The sequence below is a fragment of the Xenopus tropicalis genome, chromosome 1 (assembly GCF_000004195.4).
Source record: "Xenopus tropicalis strain Nigerian chromosome 1, UCB_Xtro_10.0, whole genome shotgun sequence".
In the NCBI taxonomy this organism is placed as follows: domain Eukaryota; kingdom Metazoa; phylum Chordata; class Amphibia; order Anura; family Pipidae; genus Xenopus; species Xenopus tropicalis.
In genome coordinates this window covers 212,696,163-212,723,812 of record NC_030677.2, presented here as the reverse complement: position 1 = coordinate 212,723,812, position 27,650 = coordinate 212,696,163, and the positions used below count along the sequence as shown (strand labels likewise).

Below are 27,650 nucleotides of genomic sequence, written 5' to 3'. Positions count from 1 at the left end.
GGGGCAGAACAGCCCTATTGGGTTTATTTAATGGTTAAATGATTCCCTTTTCTCTGTAATAATAAAACAGTACCTGTACTTGATCCCAACTAAGATATAATTACCCCTTATTGGGGCAGAACAGCCCTATTGGGTTTATTTAATGGTTAAATGATTCCCTTTTCTCTGTAATAATAAAACAGTACCTGTACTTGATCCCAACTAAGATATAATTACCCCTTATTGGGGCAGAACAGCCCTATTGGGTTTATTTAATGGTTAAATGATTCCCTTTTCTCTGTAATAATAAAACAGTACCTGTACTTGATCCCAACTAAGATATAATTACCCCTTATTGGGGCAGAACAGCCCTATTGGGTTTATTTCATGGTTAAATGATTCCCTTTTCTCTGTAATAATAAAACAGTACCTGTACTTGATCCCAACTAAGATATAATTACCCCTTATTGGGGCAGAACAGCCCTATTGGGTTTATTTAATGGTTAAATGATTCCCTTTTCTCTGTAATAATAAAACAGTACCTGTACTTGATCCCAACTAAGATATAATTACCCCTTATTGGGGCAGAACAGCCCTATTGGGTTTATTTAATGGTTAAATGATTCCCTTTTCTCTGTAATAATAAAACAGTACCTGTAATTGATCCCAACTAAGATATAATTACCCCTTATTGGGGCAGAACAGCCCTATTGGGTTTATTTAATGGTTAAATGATTCCCTTTTCTCTGTAATAATAAAACAGTACCTGTACTTGATCCCAACTAAGATATAATTACCCCTTATTGGGGGCAGAACAGCCCTATTGGGTTTATTTAATGGTTAAATGATTCCCTTTTCTCTGTAATAATAAAACAGTACCTGTACTTGATCCCAACTAAGATATAATTACCCCTTATTGGGGCAGAACAGCCCTATTGGGTTTATTTAATGGTTAAATGATTCCCTTTTCTCTGTAATAATAAAACAGTACCTGTACTTGATCCCAACTAAGATATAATTACCCCTTATTGGGGCAGAACAGCCCTATTGGGTTTATTTCATGGTTAAATGATTCCCTTTTCTCTGTAATAATAAAACAGTACCTGTACTTGATCCCAACTAAGATATAATTACCCCTTATTGGGGGCAGAACAGCCCTATTGGGTTTATTTAATGGTTAAATGATTCCCTTTTCTCTGTAATAATAAAACAGTACCTGTACTTGATCCCAACTAAGATATAATTAATCCTTATTGGAGCCAAAACAGTCCTATTGGGTTTAATGACTGTTTAAATATTTTTTTTAGTAGACTTAAGGTAGAAGATCTGAATTACGGAAAGACCCCTTTTCCGGAATACCCCAGGTCCCGAGCATTCTGGATAATAGGTCCCATACCTGTACTATCTGCTGAATGTGAATATGGGTGCACAGGGGAGAACATGGGTGTCCCCTTGAATGCAAGGTGCTTGGGGAACCCTGTGCTTAACCCCATGACAAATAATAAGACAATAAAGCAGCCGCACCCAACCTGGCAACCGTAGGGTTTGGCCTTCCCTAGCCACATTCATGGCCCTGATGGCTTCCCTAGCCACATTCATGGCCCTGCTGGCCCTTACACAGCTGCACATTCCTCCGTATTTGCACTTTATTCATCATAATACCCCCTGTCTCTGCTCAGCCAATCAGGATTCACTTTTCTAATCCCCATGCAGGGAGACAATAGGAAGTTGTATGATTCATGATTGCGCTCGTTAGCCAAGCAAAACCTGATTGGCCAGATCAATGCGCTCTTTTATCACATACAGTGTGTCGTCTGCAGTCAGATAAACTACAAGTATAATTCCCCGCAATTGGTTATTATTGTATTCATACAGACTGTCTAATTATTAATACATAACGTTAATAAATGAGATCTGTACATGAGTACAGTGAGACAGTGAGAGAGAGGGGCGAGACTGTACTTACAGCGAGACTGTGAGAGAGAGAGGGGCGAGACTGTACTTACAGTGAGACTGTGAGAGAGAGAGGGGCGAGACTGTACTTACAGTGAGACTGTGAGAGAGAGAGGGGCGAGACTGTACTTACAGTGAGACTGTGAGAGAGAGAGAGGCGAGACTGTACTTACAGTGAGACTGTGAGAGAGAGAGGGGCGAGACTGTACTTACAGCGAGACTGTGAGAGAGAGAGGGGCGAGACTGTACTTACAGTGAGACTGTGAGAGAGAGAGGGGCGAGACTGTACTTACAGCGAGACTGTGAGAGAGAGAGGGGCGAGACTGTACTTACAGTGAGACTGTGAGAGAGAGAGGCGAGACTGTACTTACAGTGAGACTGTGAGAGAGAGAGGGGCGAGACTGTACTTACAGTGAGACTGTGAGAGAGAGAGGCGAGACTGTACTTACAGCGAGACTGTGAGAGAGAGAGGGGCGAGACTGTACTTACAGTGAGACTGTGAGAGAGAGAGGGGCGAGACTGCACTTACAGTGAGACTGTGAGAGAGAGGGGCGAGACTGTACTTACAGTGAGACTGTGAGAGAGAGAGAGGCGAGACTGTACTTACAGTGAGACTGTGAGAGAGAGAGGGGCGAGACTGTACTTACAGCGAGACTGTGAGAGAGAGGGGCGAGACTGTACTTACAGTGAGACTGTGAGAGAGAGAGGGGCGAGACTGTACTTACAGTGAGACTGTGAGAGAGAGAGGGGCGAGACTGTACTTACAGCAAGACTGTGAGAGAGAGGGGCGAGACTGTACTTACAGTGAGACTCTGAGAGAGAGAGGGGCGAGACTGTACTTACAGTGAGACTGTGAGAGAGAGGGGCGAGACTGTACTTACAGTGAGACTGTGAGAGAGAGAGGGGCGAGACTGTACTTACAGTGAGACTGTGAGAGAGAGAGGGGCGAGACTGTACTTACAGCGAGACTGTGAGAGAGAGGGGCGAGACTGTACGTACAGTGAGACTCTGAGAGAGAGAGGGGCGAGACTGTACTTACAGTGAGACTGTGAGAGAGAGAGGGGCGAGACTGTACTTACAGTGAGACTGTGAGAGAGGGGGGCGAGACTGTACTTACAGTGAGACTGTGAGAGAGAGAGGGGCGAGACTGTACTTACAGTGAGACTGTGAGAGAGAGAGGGGCGAGACTGTACTTACAGCGAGACTGTGAGAGAGAGGGGCGAGACTGTACGTACAGTGAGACTCTGAGAGAGAGAGGGGCGAGACTGTACTTACAGTGAGACTGTGAGAGAGAGAGGGGCGAGACTGTACTTACAGTGAGACTGTGAGAGAGAGGGGCAAGACTGTACATACAGCGAGACTGTGAGAGAGAGGGGCGAGACTGTACTTACAGCGAGACTGTGAGAGAGAGAGGGGCGAGACTGTACTTACAGCGAGACTGTGAGAGAGAGAGGGGCGAGACTGTACTTACAGTGAGACTGTGAGAGAGAGGGGCGAGACTGTACTTACAGTGAGACTGTGAGAGAGAGGGGCGAGACTGTACTTACAGTGAGACTGTGAGAGAGAGGGGCGAGACTGTACTTACAGTGAGACTGTGAGAGAGAGGGGCGAGACTGTACTTACAGTGAGACTGTGAGAGAGAGGGGCGAGACTGTACTTACAGTGAGACAGTGAGAGAGAGGGGCGAGACTGTACTTACAGTGAGACTGTGAGAGAGAGGGGCGAGACTGTACTTACAGTGAGACTGTGAGAGAGAGGGGCGAGACTGTACTTAAAGCGAGACTGTGAGAGAGAGAGGGGCGAGACTGTACTTACAGCGAGACTGTGAGAGAGAGGGGCGAGACTGTACGTACAGTGAGACTCTGAGAGAGAGAGGGGCGAGACTGTACTTACAGTGAGACTGTGAGAGAGAGAGGGGCGAGACTGTACTTACAGTGAGACTGTGAGAGAGAGAGGGGCGAGACTGTACTTACAGTGAGACAGTGAGAGAGAGAGGGGCGAGACTGTACTTACAGTGAGACTGTGAGAGAGAGAGGGGCGAGACTGTACTTACAGTGAGACTGTGAGAGAGAGAGGGGCGAGACTGTACTTACAGTGAGACTGTGAGAGAGAGAGGGGCGAGACTGTACTTACAGTGAGACTGTGAGAGAGAGGGGCGAGACTGTACTTACAGTGAGACTGTGAGAGAGAGGGGCGAGACTGTACTTACAGTGAGACAGTGAGAGAGAGAGGGCGAGACTGTACTTACAGTGAGACTGTGAGAGAGAGAGGGGCGAGACTGTACTTACAGTGAGACAGTGAGAGAGAGGGGCGAGACTGTACTTACAGTGAGACAGTGAGAGAGAGGGGCGAGACTGTACTTACAGTGAGACTGTGAGAGAGAGGGGCCGAGACTGTACTTACAGTGAGACAGTGAGAGAGAGGGGCGAGACTGTACTTACAGTGAGAGGGGGACCCAGTGAGAGGAGAGGGGGGCGAGACTGTACTTACAGTGAGACAGTGAGAGAGAGGGGCGAGACTGTACTTACAGTGAGACAGTGAGAGAGAGGGGCGAGACTGTACTTACAGTGAGACAGTGAGAGAGAGGGGCGAGACTGTACTTACAGTGAGACTGTGAGAGAGAGGGGCGAGACTGTACTTACAGTGAGACAGTGAGAGAGAGGGGCGAGACTGTACTTACAGTGAGACAGTGAGAGAGAGGGGCGAGACTGTACTTACAGTGAGACTGTGAGAGAGAGGGGCGAGACTGTACTTACAGTGAGACAGTGAGAGAGAGGGGCGAGACTGTACTTACAGTGAGACTGTGAGAGAGAGAGGGGCGAGACTGTACTTACAGTGAGACTGTGAGAGAGAGAGGGGCGAGACTGTACTTACAGTGAGACTGTGAGAGAGAGGGGCGAGACTGTACTTACAGTGAGACTGTGAGAGAGAGGGGCGAGACTGTACTTACAGTGAGACTGTGAGAGAGAGGGGCGAGACTGTACTTACAGTGAGACTGTGAGAGAGAGAGGGCGAGACTGTACTTACAGTGAGACTGTGAGAGAGAGGGGCGAGACTGTACTTACAGTGAGACTGTGAGAGAGAGGGGCGAGACTGTACTTACAGTGAGACTGTGAGAGAGAGGGGCGAGACTGTACTTACAGTGAGACTGTGAGAGAGAGAGGGGCGAGACTGTACTTACAGTGAGACTGTGAGAGAGAGAGGGGCGAGACTGTACTTACAGCGAGACTGTGAGAGAGAGGGGCGAGACTGCACTTACAGTGAGACTGTGAGAGAGAGAGGGGCGAGACTGTACTTACAGCGAGACTGTGAGAGAGAGAGGGGCGAGACTGTACTTACAGTGAGACTGTGAGAGAGAGAGGGGCGAGACTGTACTTACAGTGAGACTGTGAGAGAGAGAGGGGCGAGACTGTACTTACAGCGAGACTGTGAGAGAGAGGGGCGAGACTGCACTTACAGTGAGACTGTGAGAGAGAGAGGGGCGAGACTGTACTTACAGCGAGACTGTGAGAGAGAGAGGGGCGAGACTGTACTTACAGTGAGACTGTGAGAGAGAGGGGCGAGACTGTACTTACAGCGAGACTGTGAGAGAGAGGGGCGAGACTGCACTTACAGTGAGACTGTGAGAGAGAGAGGGGCGAGACTGTACTTACAGTGAGACTGTGAGAGAGAGAGGGGCGAGACTGTACTTACAGTGAGACTGTGAGAGAGAGGGGCGAGACTGTACTTACAGTGAGACTGTGAGAGAGAGAGGGGCGAGACTGTACTTACAGTGAGACAGTGAGAGAGAGGGGCGAGACTGTACTTACAGCGAGACTGTGAGAGAGAGGGGCGAGACTGTACTTACAGTGAGACAGTGAGAGAGAGAGGGGCGAGACTGTACTTACAGTGAGACAGTGAGAGAGAGGGGCGAGACTGTACTTACAGTGAGACAGTGAGAGAGAGAGGGGCGAGACTGTACTTACAGTGAGACTGTGAGAGAGAGAGGGGCGAGACTGTACTTACAGTGAGACAGTGAGAGAGAGAGGGGCGAGACTGTACTTACAGTGAGACAGTGAGAGAGAGAGGGGCGAGACTGTACTTACAGTGAGACAGTGAGAGAGAGGGGCGAGACTGTACTTACAGTGAGACAGTGAGGGATCAGGATGAGACTGTACTTACAGTGAGACTGTGAGGGATCAGGATGAGACTGTACTTACAGTGAGACAGTGAGAGAGAGAGGGATCAGGATGAGACAGACCCAGAGACACAGTAATACCCGTCGGTTTTTCCCACTTCAGCAGCACAAGGTTTCCTGTCACACTGGTCACAGGGAGAGTGCGTAAATATCAGGCAGTTGGGCTCCACCCCTTTGTGGGAGGGGCTGAGCAGAACTATAGCCTGTGGGGCTGGCAGTGCTAGCCAATCCATTGTAACTGTGGCCCTGTGACATTCTGGGCTCCCTTCCCAGACTCGCCCTCATACACAGTGGCAACGTGCCCACTGGCTCCGAGTATTCATTCCCGGCACTCCCAGCAGCCTCTGCCATTAACCAGATATGGGCCCCAGGCAGCTAAGGCCGACGCCATACGGGCTCCCAGCAGCCTCTGCCATTAACCAGATATGGGCCCCAGGCAGCTAAGGCCGACGCCATACGGGCTCCCAGCAGCCTCTGCCATTAACCAGGCATGGGCCCCAGGCAGCTAAGGCCGACGCCATACGGGCTCCCAGCAGCCTCTGCCATTAACCAGATATGGGCCCCAGGCAGCTAAGGCCGACGCCATACGGGCTCCCAGCAGCCTCTGCCATTAACCAGATATGGGCCCCAGGCAGCTAAGGCCGACGCCATACGGGCTCCCAGCAGCCTCTGCCATTAACCAGGCATGGGCCCCAGGCAGCTAAGGCCGACGCCATACGGGCTCCCAGCAGCCTCTGCCATTAACCAGATATGGGCCCCAGGCAGCTAAGGCCGACGCCATACGGGCTCTCAGCAGCCTCTGCCATTAACCAGGCATGGGCCCCAGGCAGCTAAGGCCGACGCCATACGGGCTCCCAGCAGCCTCTGCCATTAACCAGATATGGGCCCCAGGCAGCTAAGGCCGACGCCATACGGGCTCCAGCAGCCTCTGCCATTAACCAGGCATGGGCCCCAGGCAGCTAAGGCCGACGCCATACGGGCTCCCAGCAGCCTCTGCCATTAACCAGATATGGGCCCCAGGCAGCTAAGGCCGACGCCATACGGGCTCTCAGCAGCCTCTGCCATTAACCAGGCATGGGCCCCAGGCAGCTAAGGCCGACGCCATACGGGCTCCCAGCAGCCTCTGCCATTAACCAGACATGGGCCCCAGGCAGCTAAGGCCGACGCCATACGGGCTCCCAGCAGCCTCTGCCATTAACCAGATATGGGCCCCAGGCAGCTAAGGCCGACGCCATACGGGCTCCCAGCAGCCTCTGCCATTAACCAGGCATGGGCCCCAGGCAGCTAAGGCCGACGCCATACGGGCTCCCAGCAGCCTCTGCCATTAACCAGATATGGGCCCCAGGCAGCTAAGGCCGACGCCATACGGGCTCCCAGCAGCCTCTGCCATTAACCAGACATGGGCCCCAGGCAGCTAAGGCCGACGCCATACGGGCTCCCAGCAGCCTCTGCCATTAACCAGATATGGGCCCCAGGCAGCTAAGGCCGACGCCATACGGGCTCCCAGCAGCCTCTGCCATTAACCAGGCATGGGCCCCAGGCAGCTAAGGCCGACGCCATACGGGCTCCCAGCAGCCTCTGCCATTAACCAGATATGGGCCCCAGGCAGCTAAGGCCGACGCCATACGGGCTCCCAGCAGCCTCTGCCATTAACCAGGCATGGGCCCCAGGCAGCTAAGGCCGACGCCATACGGGCTCCCAGCAGCCTCTGCCATTAACCAGACATGGGCCCCAGGCAGCTAAGGCCGACGCCATACGGGCTCCCAGCAGCCTCTGCCATTAACCAGATATGGGCCCCAGGCAGCTAAGGCCGACGCCATACGGGCTCCCAGCAGCCTCTGCCATTAACCAGACATGGGCCCCAGGCAGCTAAGGCCGACGCCATACGGGCTCCCAGCAGCCTCTGCCATTAACCAGACATGGGCCCCAGGCAGCTAAGGCCGACGCCATACGGGCTCCCAGCAGCCTCTGCCATTAACCAGATATGGGCCCCAGGCAGCTAAGGCCGACGCCATACGGGCTCCCAGCAGCCAATGCCATTAACCAGGCATGGGCCCCAGGCAGCTAAGGCCGACGCCATACGGGCTCCCAGCAGCCTCTGCCATTAACCAGACATGGGCCCCAGGCAGCTAAGGCCGACGCCATACGGGCTCCCAGCAGCCACTGCCATTAACCAGGCATGGGCCCCAGGCAGCTAAGGCCGACGCCATACGGGCTCCCAGCAGCCACTGCCATTAACCAGGCATGGGCCCCAGGCAGCTAAGGCCGACGCCATACGGGCTCCCAGCAGCCACTGCCATTAACCAGGCATGGGCCCCAGGCAGCTAAGGCCGACGCCATACGGGCTCCCAGCAGCCACTGCCATTAACCAGGCATGGGCCCCAGGCAGCTAAGGCCGACGCCATACGGGCTCCCAGCAGCCTCTGCCATTAACCAGATATGGGCCCCAGGCAGCTAAGGCCGACACCATACGGGCAGATTAATAAGGCCAACGCCATACGGGAGTTACAGACAGTAGCTCAGGAGTTACAATCAGCAGTGCAGGAGTTACAGACAGTAGCTCAGGAGTTACAATCAGCAGTGCAGGAGTTACAGACAGTAGCTCAGGAGTTACAATCAGCAGTGCAGGAGTTACAGACAGTAGCTCAGGAGTTACAGACAGCAGTGCAGGAGTTACAGACAGTAGCTCAGGAGTTACAATCAGCAGTGCAGGAGTTACAGACAGTAGCTCAGGAGTTACAATCAGCAGTGCAGGAGTTACAGACAGTAGCTCAGGAGTTACAATCAGCAGTGCAGGAGTTACAATTAGTTTTTTTTACTTATTTTTTGTCACACAGTCGGCTTCTGGGCTGGACACTAGGATGATGCAGTTGGCCCAACAATGGAACATTGGGGTCAGAGACGTTTGGCCGGCACCATGGGTGGCAATATCAGCTAATCATTTGCTGCCCTGCTGCCCTGGCTAACAAGCCCATCTGTCTGTGTTTGTCTGTCTGTCTTTGTGTGTCTGTCTCTGTCTGTCTGTGTTTGTCTGTCTTTGTGTGTCTGCCTGTGTCTGTCTGTCTGTCTTTGTGTGTCTTTGTGTGTTTGTCTGTCTGTGTCCCTATTTCTCCCATATACACAAGCACAAGGGACAATGTTCCGTCCCCCTCTGGGCCCTTTATCAAGCCTAGTGAGTCTCATACAAACTCCCGCATATAATAGGAAAGTGAGGGGAGGGGTCACAAGCCACACCCCTTTTCTGAGTGATGTCATCAGATATAGCGCGTATAGTCCCATATCAAAATGTCTATATACAAGTGCCAAACTGAGTCCAACACTGAGTTAGTGTGTACCCCCTTGCAGTGGCGCTGTATGTCTGTAACAGAACCAAGTACCCCCTTGCAGTGGCGCTGTATGTCTGTAACAGAACCAAGTACCCCCTTGCAGTGGCGCTGTATGTCTGTAACAGAACCAAGTATGCCCTTGCAGTGGCGCTGTATGTCTGTAACAGAACCAAGTACCCCCTTGCTGTGGCGCTGTATGTCTGTAACAGAACCAAGTACCCCCTTGCTGTGGCGCTGTATGTCTGTAACAGAACCAAGTACCCCCTTGCAGTGGCGCTGTATGTCTGTAACAGAACCAAGTACCCCCTTGCAGTGGCGCTGTATGTCTGTAACAGAACCAAGTACCCCCTTGCAGTGGCGCTGTATGTCTGTAACAGAACCAAGTACCCCCTTGCAGTGGCGCTGTATGTCTGTAACAGAACCAAGTACCCCCTTGCAGTGGCGCTGTATGTCTGTAACAGAACCAAGTACCCCCTTGCAGTGGCGCTGTATGTCTGTAACAGAACCAAGTATGCCCTGCTCACACCCCGGGGCCACAATGTGTCCAACATTTCAACTGGACGAGTCTTTTCCCTCCTCTCCCGGGTATTTCCACCCTGCCAATAGCCTGAAATTCCAGGTGCTTTTTGTGGTGGAAGTGCAACTTTTCAATTGGTCTTCATTATTTATATCTCATAGTTCTGGAATTATTTCCCTTCTTCTTCTGACTCTTTGCAGCTTTCAAATGGGGGTCACTGACCCCGGCAGCCAAACCCTATTGCTCTGTGAGGCTCCGGTTTTATCACAGGAGGATATTTAATAAGGTTAGAGGCTAAGCCTCCCGAAACCTGTCTGGCACCTAAAAAGAAACAAACAAAAAACACCTCAGTCTGTTCCTGCACTGTCCTGGGAATCTCCTGTCCCTGCTGGAATCAGCTGTGCTCTGATTGGATCTTTCTTCTTGTGGATTCTCCAATCAAAGCACAGCTTTCTTGACAGACAGTAAAATTGGGGCTCGGGAGATATTACAACTGAAGGCTGAAAAGAAGAATCTGCAGCTTTAACTTTACCTGAGAAGCAACTCTGAACCTTTGCTGCAGTTTCATCCCACAGGCACTATACCCAGGTACTATACACAGGCACTATACCCAGGTACTATACCCAGGTACTATACCCAGGTACTATACACAGGTACTATACCCAGGCACTATACCCAGGTACTATACACAGGCACTATACCCAGGTACTATACCCAGGTACTATACCCAGGTACTATACACAGGTACTATACCCAGGTACTATACCCAGGTACTATACCCAGGTACTATACCCAGGCACTATACACAGGCACTATACACAGGTACTATACCCAGGCACTATACCCAGGTACTATACCCAGGTACTATACCCAGGCACTATACCCAGGCACTATACCCAGGCACTATACACAGGCACTATACCCAGGTACTATACCCAGGCACTATACCCAGGCACTATACCCAGGCACTATACCCAGGTACTATACCCAGGTACTATACCCAGGCACTATACCCAGGTACTATACCCAGGTACTATACCCAGGTACTATACACAGGCACTATACCCAGGTACTATACCCAGGTACTATACCCAGGTACTATACACAGGTACTATACCCAGGTACTATACACAGGCACTATACCCAGGCACTATACCCAGGTACTATACCCAGGCACTATACCCAGGTACTATACCCAGGTACTATACCCAGGCACTATACCCAGGCACTATACACAGGTACTATACCCAGGTACTATACCCAGGCACTATACCCAGGCACTATACCCAGGTACTATACCCAGGCACTATACCCAGGTACTATACCCAGGCACTATACACAGGTACTATACCCAGGTACTATACCCAGGCACTATACCCAGGTACTATACCCAGGTACTATACCCAGGCACTATACCCAGGCACTATACCCAGGCACTATACCCAGGTACTATACCCAGGTACTATACCCAGGCACTATACCCAGGCACTATACCCAGGCACTATACCCAGGCACTATACACAGGTACTATACCCAGGTACTATACACAGGTACTATACCCAGGCACTATACCCAGGCACTATACCCAGGCACTATACCCAGGCACTATACACAGGCACTATACCCAGGTACTATACCCAGGCACTATACCCAGGCACTATACCCAGGCACTATACACAGGCACTATACACAGGCACTATACCCAGGTACTATACCCAGGTACTATACCCAGGCACTATACCCAGGTACTATACCCAGGCACTATACCCAGGTACTATACCCAGGTACTATACCCAGGTACTATACCCAGGCACTATACCCAGGTACTATACCCAGGTACTATACCCAGGCACTATACCCAGGTACTATACCCAGGTACTATACCCAGGCACTATACACAGGTACTATACACAGGCACTATACCCAGGTACTATACACAGGTACTATACCCAGGCACTATACCCAGGCACTATACCCAGGTACTATACCCAGGCACTATACACAGGTACTATACCCAGGCACTATACACAGGCACTATACCCAGGTACTATACACAGGTACTATACCCAGGTACTATACACAGGTACTATACACAGGTACTATACCCAGGCACTATACCCAGGTACTATACCCAGGTACTATACACAGGCACTATACCCAGGTACTATACCCAGGCACTATACACAGGTACTATACCCAGGTACTATACACAGGCACTATACCCAGGTACTATACCCAGGCACTATACACAGGTACTATACCCAGGTACTATACACAGGCACTATACCCAGGTACTATACCCAGGCACTATACACAGGTACTATACACAGGTACTATACACAGGCACTATACCCAGGTACTATACACAGGCACTATACACAGGTACTATACCCAGGTACTATACCCAGGTACTATACCCAGGCACTATACACAGGTACTATACACAGGTACTATACCCAGGTACTATACCCAGGCACTATACACAGGTACTATACCCAGGCACTATACCCAGGCACTATACCCAGGCACTATACCCAGGCACTATACCCAGGTACTATACACAGGTACTATACACAGGTACTATACGCAGGCACTATACGCAGGTACTATACCCAGGCACTATACCCAGGCACTATACCCAGGCACTATACCCAGGCTATACCCAGGCACTATACCCAGGCACTATACCCAGGTACTATACCCAGGCACTATACCCAGGCACTATACCCAAGGCACTATACCGCAGGCACTATACCCAGGCAGCATATACACAGGTACTATACACAGGTACTATACGCCAGGTACTATACCCAGGTACTATACCCAGGCACTATACCCAGGTACTATACACAGGCACTATACCCAGGCACTATACCCAGGCACTATACCCAGGCACTATACCCAGGTACTATACACAGGCACTATACCCAGGCACTATACCCAGGTACTATACACAGGCACTATACCCAGGCACTATACCCAGGCACTATACCCAGGCACTATACCCAGGTACTATACACAGGCACTATACCCAGGCACTATACCCAGGTACTATACACAGGCACTATACCCAGGCACTATACCCAGGCACTATACCCAGGTACTATACACAGGCACTATACCCAGGCACTATACCCAGGTACTATACACAGGCACTATACCCAGGCACTATACCCAGGCTACGGATATACCCAAGGCACTATACCCAGGTACTTATACCCAGGCACTATACCCAGGTACTATACCCAGGTACTATACACAGGCACTATACCCAGGTACTATACCCAGGCACTATACACAGGTACTATACCCAGGTACTATACACAGGCACTATACCCAGGTACTATACCCAGGCACTATACCCAGGTACTATACACAGGCACTATACCCAGGTACTATACCCAGGTACTATACCCAGGCACTATACCCAGGTACTATACACAGGCACTATACCCAGGCACTATACCCAGGCACTATACCCAGGCACTATACCCAGGTACTATACCCAGGCACTATACCCAGGTATCGAAATTTAGAACATCAAGCACTCTGGTCTCAAAGGATCTGCTAAAACTCGAACTTTATTTCGTCATGTTAAAAGCAAAAGTGCCTTACGCGTTTCATGCGTTTAGAGCACTTAATCATAGGCAACCATTGGTAAACATAAGTGACTTTAAATAGGGGAAAATAGTGCGACATAGAGAGAAGGTAAGGATACAAACTACGTCCCCCTCCCACATATTTAATAGGATATAGGCATGAGAAATAAATGATAGTACATCCCTTTTAGCAGACTCCATAAACACAAGTACATTTTGGTACAAAAAAGCTCAATTAAGTTCATGAAAAATACAATCCTTATTAAATATTACACATTTAGTTTCATAAAGGAATATAATGATTCTTTTAATACTAAGGGCACATTTAGTTTCATAAAGAAATCTAATCCGTATCACAAATAGTCAAAATGCCTAATTAATATAAACGGCAATATAAATAAGTAAATGAATAACTCGTTATTATAAGACAATGTTCAACTGGCAGAAATTTGACAGAGCAGGATTCTTTAGATCGATAAAATCTAAACATAACAACTAACAGCAAATACTGAGTTTAAACCAACAGGATGACGAGTGTCGCTGGAGAATCTCAAACTGAGATCGTTGATATTTAATACAATTGAGTGAACTCTCCCTCCGATCCCTGCCAAATAAATAGGAGATCGTCCACATATCTTTTATATAAAATAATCTTATGTGCATGCTCAAAAGTGCCCCCATAAATGTGGGACTCCTCCCACCAACCCAGATAAAGGTTGGCGTAAGTGGGTGCAAACTTCGCACCCATTGACAATCCCACATTTCTGGAGGCAAAAAGTGGCATCAAATTTAAAACAAATTGTGTGTAAGCAAAAATTCAATTGCACCCAAAATGAAATTCTTCGTGACAATATCATATGTGCTGTACCTCTCAAGATGACAAGAGACAGCAAGTAATCCCTTATCATGGGGGATACAGGAATAAAGTGATACAACATCTATAGTAGCCCATGCAAAAGTGCTCTCCCATTTCCCATTTTTTATAACTTGCAAAACATGTTTAGTATCTTGTATGAATGAAACCAATCTTTGAACAAGTGGCCGGAGATATAGATCTATAAACTCAGATAACCTCTCATTAAGTGAACCTATCCCAGAAACTATTGGTCTGCCTATAGGGGGCGTTGCTTTTTATGCACCTTTGGCAAATGATGGAATAAAGGGATCCTGGGATGGTTCGGTATCAAATAGTCCCTCATTTTTGCTGTAAAAATCCCACTAGTAAAACCCATATTAATAAGGCTAATTAGGGTCTCTCTAAAGCAGGGGAGGGCAAACTTTTTGGCTCACGGGCCACATTTACTCACCCCCGGGCCGGACCGGGCCAGGGCGGGCAGGGCCAGGCATCTTTAATTCCGGCACGCCAATGACACCAAGTCTCGCGTGATGACACTTGGCGTCGGCGGCGGGCCGGATTAAAAAGGCCAAGGGGCCGGATGTGGCCACCACCATACCTCCTTTATCTGCAATCTTTATCACTAATGATTGATCCTCCCGCAAGGATCTTAAGGCCTGACGTTCTTTGTAAAGGTGGCCATACACGCAGGGCCGCCATCAGGGGGGCACAGGGGGTACAGCCGTCCCGGGCCCGGACGATTTTAACTTTAAAAGGGGGCCCGGCCGTGCTAAAGTTTTCTTAGTTGCTCGGGCCCCTTTAAATCGATTCCGGGCCCTGTCATTGGTGGTCAGGGGGTGATCCTATTGGTCGCGCCCCGTGTGTACATTTACGTCAGTACGCATGGGGCGCAACCTTATAAAAGGGCCTGTCTTCTTTCGGCACACATTAGCCGCCCTTACCCTGTTAGCTGCTGCCTGGCTTACTGGTTATTTGTGCTCTCAACTGGGATCCCCATGGGGCCATAGTTCAGGTAATAATGTGTTTCTCCCAGGTTTTCTGGGAGTTGTCACGTTGTTATTAGACTGGGTTCTTACATGGGACTTAAAGCTTTCTGGACCTGCCAAGCTCACTATGTTGGATTTTGCTCCTTCAGACCCCCGGGAGCAACAGGATGTAAATGGTTTTGATTTTCCATCGTCCTCTTCCGGAAATCCACGGCAAAATCATAGACTCTTCCCAGGACTGAGACTGCTTTTGTCCATATGTCAGGATCTTCATCAGGACATTTGGCCAGTGGACTGGGGGGGGTGAATTTTTAGTTGTAACTTGAAATTATTGGCCGGCATGTCGGTCTGAGTTCTGTTAATTCTCTTTTGTGAAGTTTTTAATAAAACCACATAAAAACCCTATAAGCATTACTATTACTGCTAACTTTATTTCCAAATCCTATATTCCTTGGAAATTCCCAGTATTCTTAGCGTCTAGGTCTGACTTTCAACAAATGCTCAAAGATAAGTGGAAAATCTTCTTATCTGATAATGCAATTCACTACAATAATCCAACTCTCTTTTGGGACACATGGAAAGCATTCATTAGAGGAGAAATCACTTCGTTCAGATCAAGATTTACCAAGAAAATGAACTCAAGAATACTGGATCTTAGTAACAAGCAAAAAGAAGCTTACATTACTTTCAAATCAACCCCAACTCAAGACAATCGTGAGATTTTTGAAAACTCCATAAAAGAACTCAATTCCTGGCTATCCATAAAAGATACTATCCACCAGAGCTATGTAAAATCTAAGTATTTCAACCAGGGCAACAAAGCTAACAAACTCCTAGCCAATATGTCAAAGAATTGGTCAAAGGCCCATAAAATCAATGCCATCAAGTCTTCGGATAATAAAATCACCCACAACCCATTGGAGATTGCTGAAACTTTCCGGACATATTACGAGTCCCTTTACTCTCCTACTAAATCTAATAGCAAGCTGAGACGCACATTCTTTAATAACATAACTTTCCCCAAGATATCCCAATCAGATCTGGAAAACCTAAATTCTCCTATCTCTGAAGAAGAAGTAAAATTCACAATCTCATCCTTGAAGAAATACAAAGCAGGAGGGCCTGATGGTCTATCTGGACCTTTCTATAAGTGTTTAATTAATGAAATTTCACCCTTTCTTACAGAAATGTATAATGTCATCATTACAAACGAGCAATATTTACCCTCAAGTCTTAATTCATACACTTCAGTTCTGCTCAAACAAGGAAAGGATCCAACCAATACATCCTCATACAGACCCATTGCATTAATCAACCAAGATGTGAAGATATTGACGAAAATAATTGCTAACCGTCTATCTACAGTACTTCCAAAACTTATCTCCCCAGAACAAAATGGATTCGTCAAGGGGAGATCAGGAACAAAAAATTTAAGAACATTAATTAAAGTCATTTATACAGCTAAAACTAATAAAATTCCAATCTCATTGGTGGGAATAGATGCAGAGAAAGCTTTTGACAATGTTTGCTGGGACCACCTATCAGACTCTCTAGAAGCTTTTGGTTTTCAGGGTCCTTTTATGGATTTAATTCACTTATTATATTCATCCCCTACTACTCAAATATTGGCAGCAGGAGAACTCTCAAAACGAATTTACTTGAAAAGAGGAACAAGACAAGGTTGTCCACTATCACCCTTATTATTTGATCTATCCTTAACCTTTAATTAGAACACTAAAAACTGCTGACTCCTTGCCTGGCTTACCAATAAATAAAACAATAGTTCGACTAACAGCTTTTGCCGATGATTTACTTCTAATTGTTAAAGATCCTAATAAAAACTTTACCAACATATTTTCCATCATTCAACGTTATGAGGCTATCTCTGGGTTTAAAATAAATCCGAACAAATCTGAACTCATGGATGTATATGGCCAAACCTCACCAAATATTCTAAAGCAATTAAGAATTGGCAAGAGTCTTTCAAGCATTAAATATCTTGGAATACAATTACCGTCAGATCTCCAAAGGCTTTACTCCTTAAATTATTTACCTATGCTAAAAAATATAATTTCTCTATGTCAAAAATGGAAAAGCATTCCATTGAACTTAAAAGGGAAAATAGCCTTTTATAAAATGATGATCTTTCCGAAATGTATCTACAATATTATAAATCTACCTCTTTTAATCAAACACAAGGCTATAAACAAGATAAAAACAGCCCTCTTAGAATTCCTCTGGAAAGGTAAAATTCCCCAAATAGCAATAAACAAACTAAACTATCCAAAATCTTATGGTGGCCTTGATTTGTCTGATCTCAGATCCTTTAATTTGTCAGCTCTAACCCGTTATATAGTGGAATGGTTTTCAGAAAAAGATAAATTTACTAATCTACCTCTGGAACTATTAACTAATTCTGGTGATAATATATTGGAACAAATTCACAAACCCCTGAAGCTGAAACTAAAGAGAATCCTTTATACAGAGATACGTTTGTAGTTTGGAAATGAATGCATAAATCATATAAATCCAGTTATATCTCAACTCCATATTTACCCCTAGTGAAAAATTCGACATTATCCAGCTCATACCAACCTCCTATATCTACCACTTGGAAACAAAAGGGAATAAATTTCATAAAAGATATTATTTCAACATCTTCAAATCGTATCTTGGATTGGAAAGACTTCAGTAACAAATTTCAAATATCTGAAAAAGAAAAATTACATTATCTCCAAATCACTCATTGGTTTAAACACCATAACCATCTAGACTTCTTATTAAATTATAATTCCCTACTTACTACTGCCTTAGATAATCTTATGGTTTCTCAATCCCGGAATAAAATCAGGATTATACAAACTTCCATATGGAGCAACCCGATCCTTAAATCTCATCCGTTGGAATTGACTGCAAAGAAATGGTCCACCTATCTTCAAACGGAAATCTCCCCGGAAATCTTAACTAATTGTATAAATCGTTTTGATAAACTTATACATACAGAAGTCTGGAGGGAACAAAATTATAGATTTATTCATCTGGCTTATAAAGGTTTCAACTTTGTCTCTAAAAATAACAACTTCCTCAATAACTGTCCCAAATGTACCACACAACTTCCAAACTTAATTCACCTATTATGGGATTGTCCTCATATAAAAAGATTTTGGAAAGTCATTGAGAATCATCTAAAATCCACTTTAGACTCTAAATATAATCTGACTCCAAAATCCGCTCTATTAAATTTCTCAGAAGACCCAACGCAATTGTCTCATCTATTTCAACCTAAATTCGGGAATATTTCCTATTCTATAAATTATTTAAATCTTATTTTAGCAGCAGCAAAAAGGAGTATCTTTAAAAAATGGATAGATCCGAATCCCCCTGTTATCAGATGTTATTTTGGAACTACAAGTTCTCTGTACAAATGAAGCCATAGCTTTCAAATTTGGTAACACAAAAAATCAGACAAGATACTTGTCTAAATGGAAATTGTTCATAACTACCCTTTCTCTCAAAGATAGATCTTATTTGGACTCAATACTTTACCTACCATACTTCCATGATTGCCTTCGAACCTTCACTAGCCTTTGTTATTGTAATAAGAAGAAAGCCTATATGTAGTATAAATCTTAGCCATTTGTATAATTTTATTCTATTCTATGTTATTCCATTATTATTTTTCATCTATTGTCAACTGAAAAATTGTTCTGAAATGTTCAATTTACTATCATACTCTTATCTTGTACTTTATTAGTCCCGTTAGGGATTTGCTTGTTTTTCAGTATTAATTGTATTTGTTTAATCTAATGAATAAAAAAAAAAAAAAAATCCCTGGTAGGGGAAAAGGATAGGCCCTTCGCTAACAGAGAGTATTGCGCGTCGCTCAGACTTTTATTAGACAAATTCAGTACATAGATCCCGTGTTTCTTTCCCGTTCCTGTAGACGGCGGATTGGACGTTCATCCCGTGTTAAAAAAGAGTCATTTCTACGGTCAGTGCGCTGATTGGTCCCTGCATAGCGCTGCTGGCGTGTAGATCTACGTATGTCGCTGCTGAAATCCAAGGGAGGAACTCTCCTGGCATTACACTCATAGGATCTTAGGGAAAACTAATACTACTATACCCAGGTACTATACCCAGGTACTATACACAGGTACTATACACAGGCACTATACCCAGGCACTATACCCAGGTACTATACCCAGGTACTATACCAGGTACTATACCCAGGTACTATACACAGGTACTATACACAGGTACTATACCCAGGCACTATACCCAGGCACTATACACAGGATACTATACACAGGCACTATACCCAGGCACTATACCCAGGCACTATACACAGGTACTATACCCAGGCACTATACCCAGGCACTATACACAGGCACTATACCCAGGTACTATACACAGGCACTATACACAGGCACTATACCCAGGTACTATACCCAGGCACTATACCCAGGTACTATACCCAGGTACTATACACAGGCACCATACACAGGCACTATACACAGGTACTATACACAGGCACTATACCCAGGCACTATACCCAGGTACTATACACAGGCACTATACCCAGGCACTATACCCAGGCACTATACCCAGGCACTATACCCAGGTACTATACACAGGCACTATACCCAGGCACTATACACAGGTACTATACACAGGTACTATACACAGGTACTATACACAGGCACTATACCCAGGTACTATACACAGGCACTATACACAGGTACTATACACAGGCACTATACCCAGGCACTATACCCAAGTACTATACACAGGCACTATACACAGGTACTATACACAGGCACTATACCCAGGTACTATACACAGGCACTATACACAGGTACTATACACAGGCACTATACCCAGGTACTATACACAGGCACTATACCCAGGTACTATACACAGGCACTATACACAGGTACTATACACAGGCACTATACCCAGGCACTATACCCAGGTACTATACACAGGCACTATATTCCCAGGAACTATACCCAGGCACTATACCCAGGTACTATACCCAGGCACTATACCCAAGCGCACTATACCCAGTACTATACACAGGCACTATACCCAGGTACTATACACAGGCACTATACCCAGGTATATACAGGTACTATACACAGGCCACTATACCCAGGTACTATACACAGGCACTATACACAGGCACTATACACAGGCACTATACCCAGGTACTATACACAGGTACTATACCCAGGCACTATACCCAGGTACTATACACAGGTACTATACCCAGGCACTATACCCAGGTACTATACACAGGTACTATACCCAGGCACTATACCCAGGCACTATACACAGGCACTATACCCAGGTACTATACACAGGTACTATACACAGGCACTATACCCAGGTACTATACACAGGCACTATACCCAGGTACTATACACAGGTACTATACCCAGGCACTATACACAGGCACTATACCCAGGTACTATACACAGGCACTATACCCAGGTACTATACCCAGGTACTATACCCAGGCACTATACACAGGCACTATACCCAGGCACTATACCCAGGCACTATACCCAGGTACTATACACAGGCACTATACCCAGGTACTATACCCAGGTACTATACCCAGGCACTATACACAGGCACTATACACAGGCACTATACCCAGGTACTATACACAGGCACTATACACAGGCACTATACCCAGGTACTATACACAGGTACTATACACAGGCACTATACCCAGGTACTATACACAGGTACTATACACAGGCACTATACCCAGGTACTATACACAGGCACTATACCCAGGTACTATACACAGGTACTATACCCAGGCACTATACCCAGGCACTATACACAGGCACTATACCCAGGTACTATACCCAGGTACTATACACAGGCACTATACCCAGGTACTATACACAGGTACTATACACAGGCACTATACCCAGGTACTATACACAGGTACTATACACAGGCACTATACACAGGTACTATACCCAGGTACTATACACAGGCACTATACACAGGCACTATACCCAGGTACTATACACAGGTACTATACACAGGCACTATACCCAGGAACTATACCCAGGTACTATACACAGGTACTATACACAGGTACTATACCCAGGTACTATACACAGGCACTATACCCAGGTACTATACCAGGTTACTATACCCAGGCACTATACACAGGCACTATACACAGGTACTATACCCAGGTACTATACCCAGGCACTATACACAGGCACTATACCCAGGTACTATACCCAGGCACTATACCCAGGCACTATACACAGGCACTATACCCAGGTACTATACACAGGCACTATACCCAGGTACTATACCCAGGCACTATACACAGGCACTATACACAGGTACTATACCCAGGTACTATACACAGGCACTATACCCAGGTACTATACCCAGGTACTATACACAGGTACTATACCCAGGTACTATACACAGGCACTATACACAGGCACTATACCCAGGTACTATACCCAGGCACTATACACAGGCACTATACACAGGTACTATACCCAGGTACTATACACAGGCACTATACACAGGTACTATACCCAGGTACTATACACAGGCACTATACCCAGGCACTATACCCAGGCACTATACACAGGCACTATACACAGGCACTATACCCAGGTACTATACACAGGTACTATACCCAGGTACTATACACAGGCACTATACACAGGCACTATACCCAGGTACTATACCCAGGTACTTTATTACCAGGTACTATACACAGGCACTATACACAGGCACTATACACAGGCACTATACCAGGTACTATACACAGGCACTATACCCAGGTACTATACCCAGGCACTATACACAGGCACTATACACAGGTACTATACCCATGTACTATAACCAGGTACTATACACAGGCACTATACCCAGGTACTATACACAGGTACTATACCCAGGTACTATACACAGGCACTATACACAGGCACTATACACAGGCACTATACCCAGGTACTATACACAGGCACTATACACAGGCACTATACACAGGCACTATACCCAGGTACTATACACAGGCACTATACACAGGTACTATACCCAGGCACTATACACAGGCACTATACCCAGGTACTATACACAGGCACTATACCCAGGCACTATACCCAGGCACTATACCCAGGTACTATACCCAGGTACTATACACAGGTACTATACACAGGTACTATACCCAGGTACTATACCCAGGCACTATACACAGGTACTATACCCAGGCACTATACCCAGGCACTATACACAGGTACTATACCCAGGCACTATACCCAGGTACTATACCCAGGCACTATACACAGGTACTATACCCAGGCACTATACCCAGGTACTATACCCAGGCACTATACACAGGTACTATACACAGGTACTATACCCAGGCACTATACCCAGGCACTATACCCCAGCACTATACACAGGTACTATACCCAGGCACTATACCCAGGTACTATACCCAGGCACTATACACAGGTACTATACACAGGCACTATACACAGGCACTATACCCAGGTACTATACCCAGGTACTATACACAGGTACTATACACAGGCACTATACCCAGGTACTATACACAGGTACTATACACAGGCACTATACCCAGGTACTATACACAGGTACTATACACAGGCACTATACCCAGGTACTATACACAGGTACTATACACAGGCACTATACCCAGGTACTATACACAGGTACTATACACAGGCACTATACCCAGGTACTATACACAGGTACTATACACAGGTACTATACCCAGGCACTATACCCAGGTACTATACACAGGTACTATACACAGGCACTATACCCAGGTACTATACACAGGCACTATACCCAGGTACTATACACAGGTACTATACACAGGCACTATACCCAGGTACTATACACAGGCACTATACACAGGTACTATACCCAGGCACTATACACAGGCACTATACCCAGGCACTATACACAGGTACTATACCCAGGCACTATACCCAGGCACTATACACAGGCACTATACCCAGGCACTATACCCAGGTACTATACACAGGCAATATACCCAGGTACTATACCCAGGCACTATACACAGGCACTATACACAGGTACTATACCCAGGTACTATACACAGGCACTATACCCAGGCACTATACCCAGGTACTATACACAGGCACTATACCCAGGTACTATACACAGGTACTATACACAGGCACTATACACAGGTACTATACCCAGGCACTATACCCAGGCACTATACACAGGCACTATACCCAGGCACTATACCCAGGTACTATACACAGGCACTATACCCAGGTACTATACACAGGCACTATATCCAGGCACTATACCCAGGCACTATACACAGGTACTATACACAGGTACTATACACAGGCACTATACACAGGCACTATACCCAGGTACTATACACAGGCACTATACCCAGGTACTATACACAGGCACTATACCCAGGCACTATACCCAGGTACTATACACAGGCACTATACCCAGGCACTATACCCAGGCACTATACACAGGCACTATACCCAGGCACTATACCCAGGTACTATAGCACAGGTACTATACCAAGGCACTATACCCAGGTACTATACACAGGCACTATACCCAGGCACTATACCCAGGCACTATACACAGGCACTATACCCAGGTACTATACACAGGCACTATACCAAGGCACTATACCCAGGTACTATACCCAGGCACTATACCCAGGCACTATACCAGGTACTATACACAGGCACTATACCCAGGTACTATACACAGGCACTATACCCAGGCACTATACCCAGGTACTATACACAGGTACTATACACAGGTACTATACACAGGTACTATACCCAGGTACTATACACAGGTACTATACCCAGGCACTATACCCAGGCTACTATACCCAGGTACTTTACCCAGGTACTATACACAGGCACTACTATACCCAGGTACTACACACAGGGCACTATACCCAGGTACTATACACAGGTACTATACCCAGGTACTATACACAGGCACTATACCCAGGTACTATTACACAGGTACTATACCCAGGTACTATACACAGGTACTATACCCATGGTACTATACACAGGTACTATACCCAGGCACTATACCCAGGCACTATACCAGCGTTACTTTACCCAGGTACTATACACAGGCACTATACCCAGGTACTACACACAGGCACTATACCCAGGTACTATACACAGGTACTATACCCAGGTACTATACACAGGTACTATACCCAGGTACTATACACAGGTACTATACCCAGGCACTATACCCAGGCACTATACCCAGGTACTTTACCCAGGTACTATACACAGGCACTATACCCAGGTACTACACACAGGCACTATACCCAGGTACTATACACAGGTACTATACAACCAGGCACTATACCCAGGCACTATACCCAGGTACTATACACAGGTACTATACACAGGCACTATACCCAGGTACTATACACAGGTACTATACACAGGCACTATACCCAGGCACTATACCAGGGTCTATACACAGGTACTATACACAGGCACTATACCCAGGCACTATACCCAGGTACTATACACAGGCACTATACCCAGGTACTATACCCAGGTACTATACACAGGTACTATACACAGGCACTATACCCAGGCACTATACCCAGGTACTATACACAGGCACTATACCCAGGCACTATACCCAGGTACTATACACAGGCACTATACACAGGTACTATACCCAGGTACTATACACAGGCACTATACCCAGGCACTATACCCAGGTACTATACACAGGCACTATACACAGGTACTATACACAGGCACTATACACAGGCACTATACCCAGGTACTATACCCAGGTACTATACACAGGCACTATACACAGGTACTATACACAGGCACTATACACAGGCACTATACCCAGGCACTATACCCAGGTACTATATACAGGCACTATACCCAGGCACTATACACAGGCACTATACCCAGGTACTATACCCATGGCACTATACCCAGGTACTATACACAGGCACTATACCCAGGCACTATACACAGGTACTATACACAGGCACTATACCCAGGCACTATACCCAGGTACTATACACAGGCACTATACCCAGGCACTATACCCAGGTACTATACACAGGTACTATACCCAGGTACTATACACAGGCACTATACCCAGGCACTATACCCAGGTACTATACACAGGCACTATACCCAGGTACTATACACAGGCACTATACCCAGGCACTATACCCAGGTACTATACACAGGCACTATACCCAGGTACTATACACAGGCACTATACCCAGGCACTATACCCAGGTACTATACACAGGTACTATACCCAGGTACTATACACAGGCACTATACACAGGTACTATACCCAGGCACTATACACAGGCACTATACCCAGGTACTATACACAGGCACTATACCCAGGCACTATACCCAGGTACTATACACAGGTACTATACCCAGGTACTATACACAGGTACTATACACAGGTACTATACACAGGCACTATACACAGGCACTATACCCAGGTACTATACACAGGTACTATACCCAGGTACTATACACAGGCACTATACCCAGGCACTATACCCAGGTACTACACACAGGCACTATACACAGGTACTATACCCAGGCACTATACACAGGTACTATACCCAGGCACTATACCCAGGTACTACACACAGGCACTATACACAGGTACTATACCCAGGCACTATACACAGGTACTATACACAGGCACTATACCCAGGCACTATACCCAGGTACTATACACAGGCACTATACCCAGGCACTATACCCAGGCACTATACCAGGCACTATACCCAGGTACTATACACAGGCACTATACACAGGCACTATACCCAGGTACTATACACAGGCACTATACACAGGCACTATACACAGGCACTATACCCAGGCACTATACCCAGGTACTATACACAGGTACTATACCCAGGCACTATACCCAGGTACTATACACAGGCACTATACACAGGCACTATACACAGGCACTATACCCAGGCACTATACCCAGGTACTATACACAGGCACTATACCCAGGCACTATACCCAGGTACTATACCCAGGCACTATACCCAGGTACTATACACAGGCACTATACCCAGGTACTATACACAGGTACTATACACAGGCACTATACCCAGGTACTATACACAGGTACTATACACAGGCACTATACCCAGGTACTATACACAGGCACTATACCCAGGTACTATACACAGGTACTATACCCAGGTACTATACACAGGTACTATTCCCAGGCACTATACACAGGCACTATACCCAGGTACTATACACAGGCACTATACCCAGGTACTATACACAGGCACTATACACAGGTACTATACCCAGGTACTATACACAGGCGCTATACACAGGTACTATACCCAGGTACTATACACAGGCACTATACCCAGGTACTATACACAGGCACTATACCCAGGTACTATACACAGGCACTATACACAGGTACTATACCCAGGTACTATACACAGGCACTATACACAGGTACTATACCCAGGTACTATACACAGGCGCTATACACAGGTACTATACCCAGGCACTATACACAGGCACTATACACAGGTACTATACCCAGGTACTATACCCAGGCACTATACACAGGCACTATACCCAGGTACTATACACAGGCACTATACACAGGTACTATACCCAGGTACTATACACAGGCACTATACCCAGGTACTATACACAGGCACTATACCCAGGTACTATACACAGGTACTATACCCAGGCACTATACCCAGGTACTATACACAGGTACTATACCCAGGCACTATACCCAGGTACTATACACAGGCACTATACCCAGGTACTATACACAGGTACTATACCCAGGCACTATACCCAGGTACTATACACAGGCACTATACACAGGCACTATACCCAGGTACTATACCCAGGTACTATACACAGGTACTATACCCAGGCACTATACCCAGGTACTATACACAGGTACTATACCCAGGCACTATACCCAGGTACTATACACAGGCACTATACCCAGGCACTATACCCAGGTACTATACACAGGTACTATACCCAGGCACTATACCCAGGTACTATACACAGGCACTATACCCAGGTACTATACACAGGTACTATACCCAGGCACTATACCCAGGTACTATACACAGGCGCTATACACAGGCACTATACCCAGGTACTATACACAGGCACTAT

General features: G+C 46.6%; 1 protein-coding gene across 4 annotated transcripts in view; it reads right to left on the bottom strand.

The window, feature by feature from the left end:
- vwa5a (von Willebrand factor A domain containing 5A) overlaps window positions 1-6,269 on the bottom strand; it is a 33,215-nt gene extending 26,946 nt beyond the window's left edge. For 2 of the 4 annotated variants that reach the window (XR_004220810.1, XM_031894960.1), the window contains exon 1: window positions 6,132-6,266. The gene's annotated coding sequence lies outside the window, so the exon portion shown is untranslated. Of the gene's footprint in view, window positions 1-1,907; window positions 1,925-6,131 lie in introns of those variants that run through there. The other 2 variants (XR_004220811.1, XR_004220812.1) reach the window with 2 other exon arrangements.
- Between the last annotated feature and the right edge of the window lie 21,381 nt (window positions 6,270-27,650).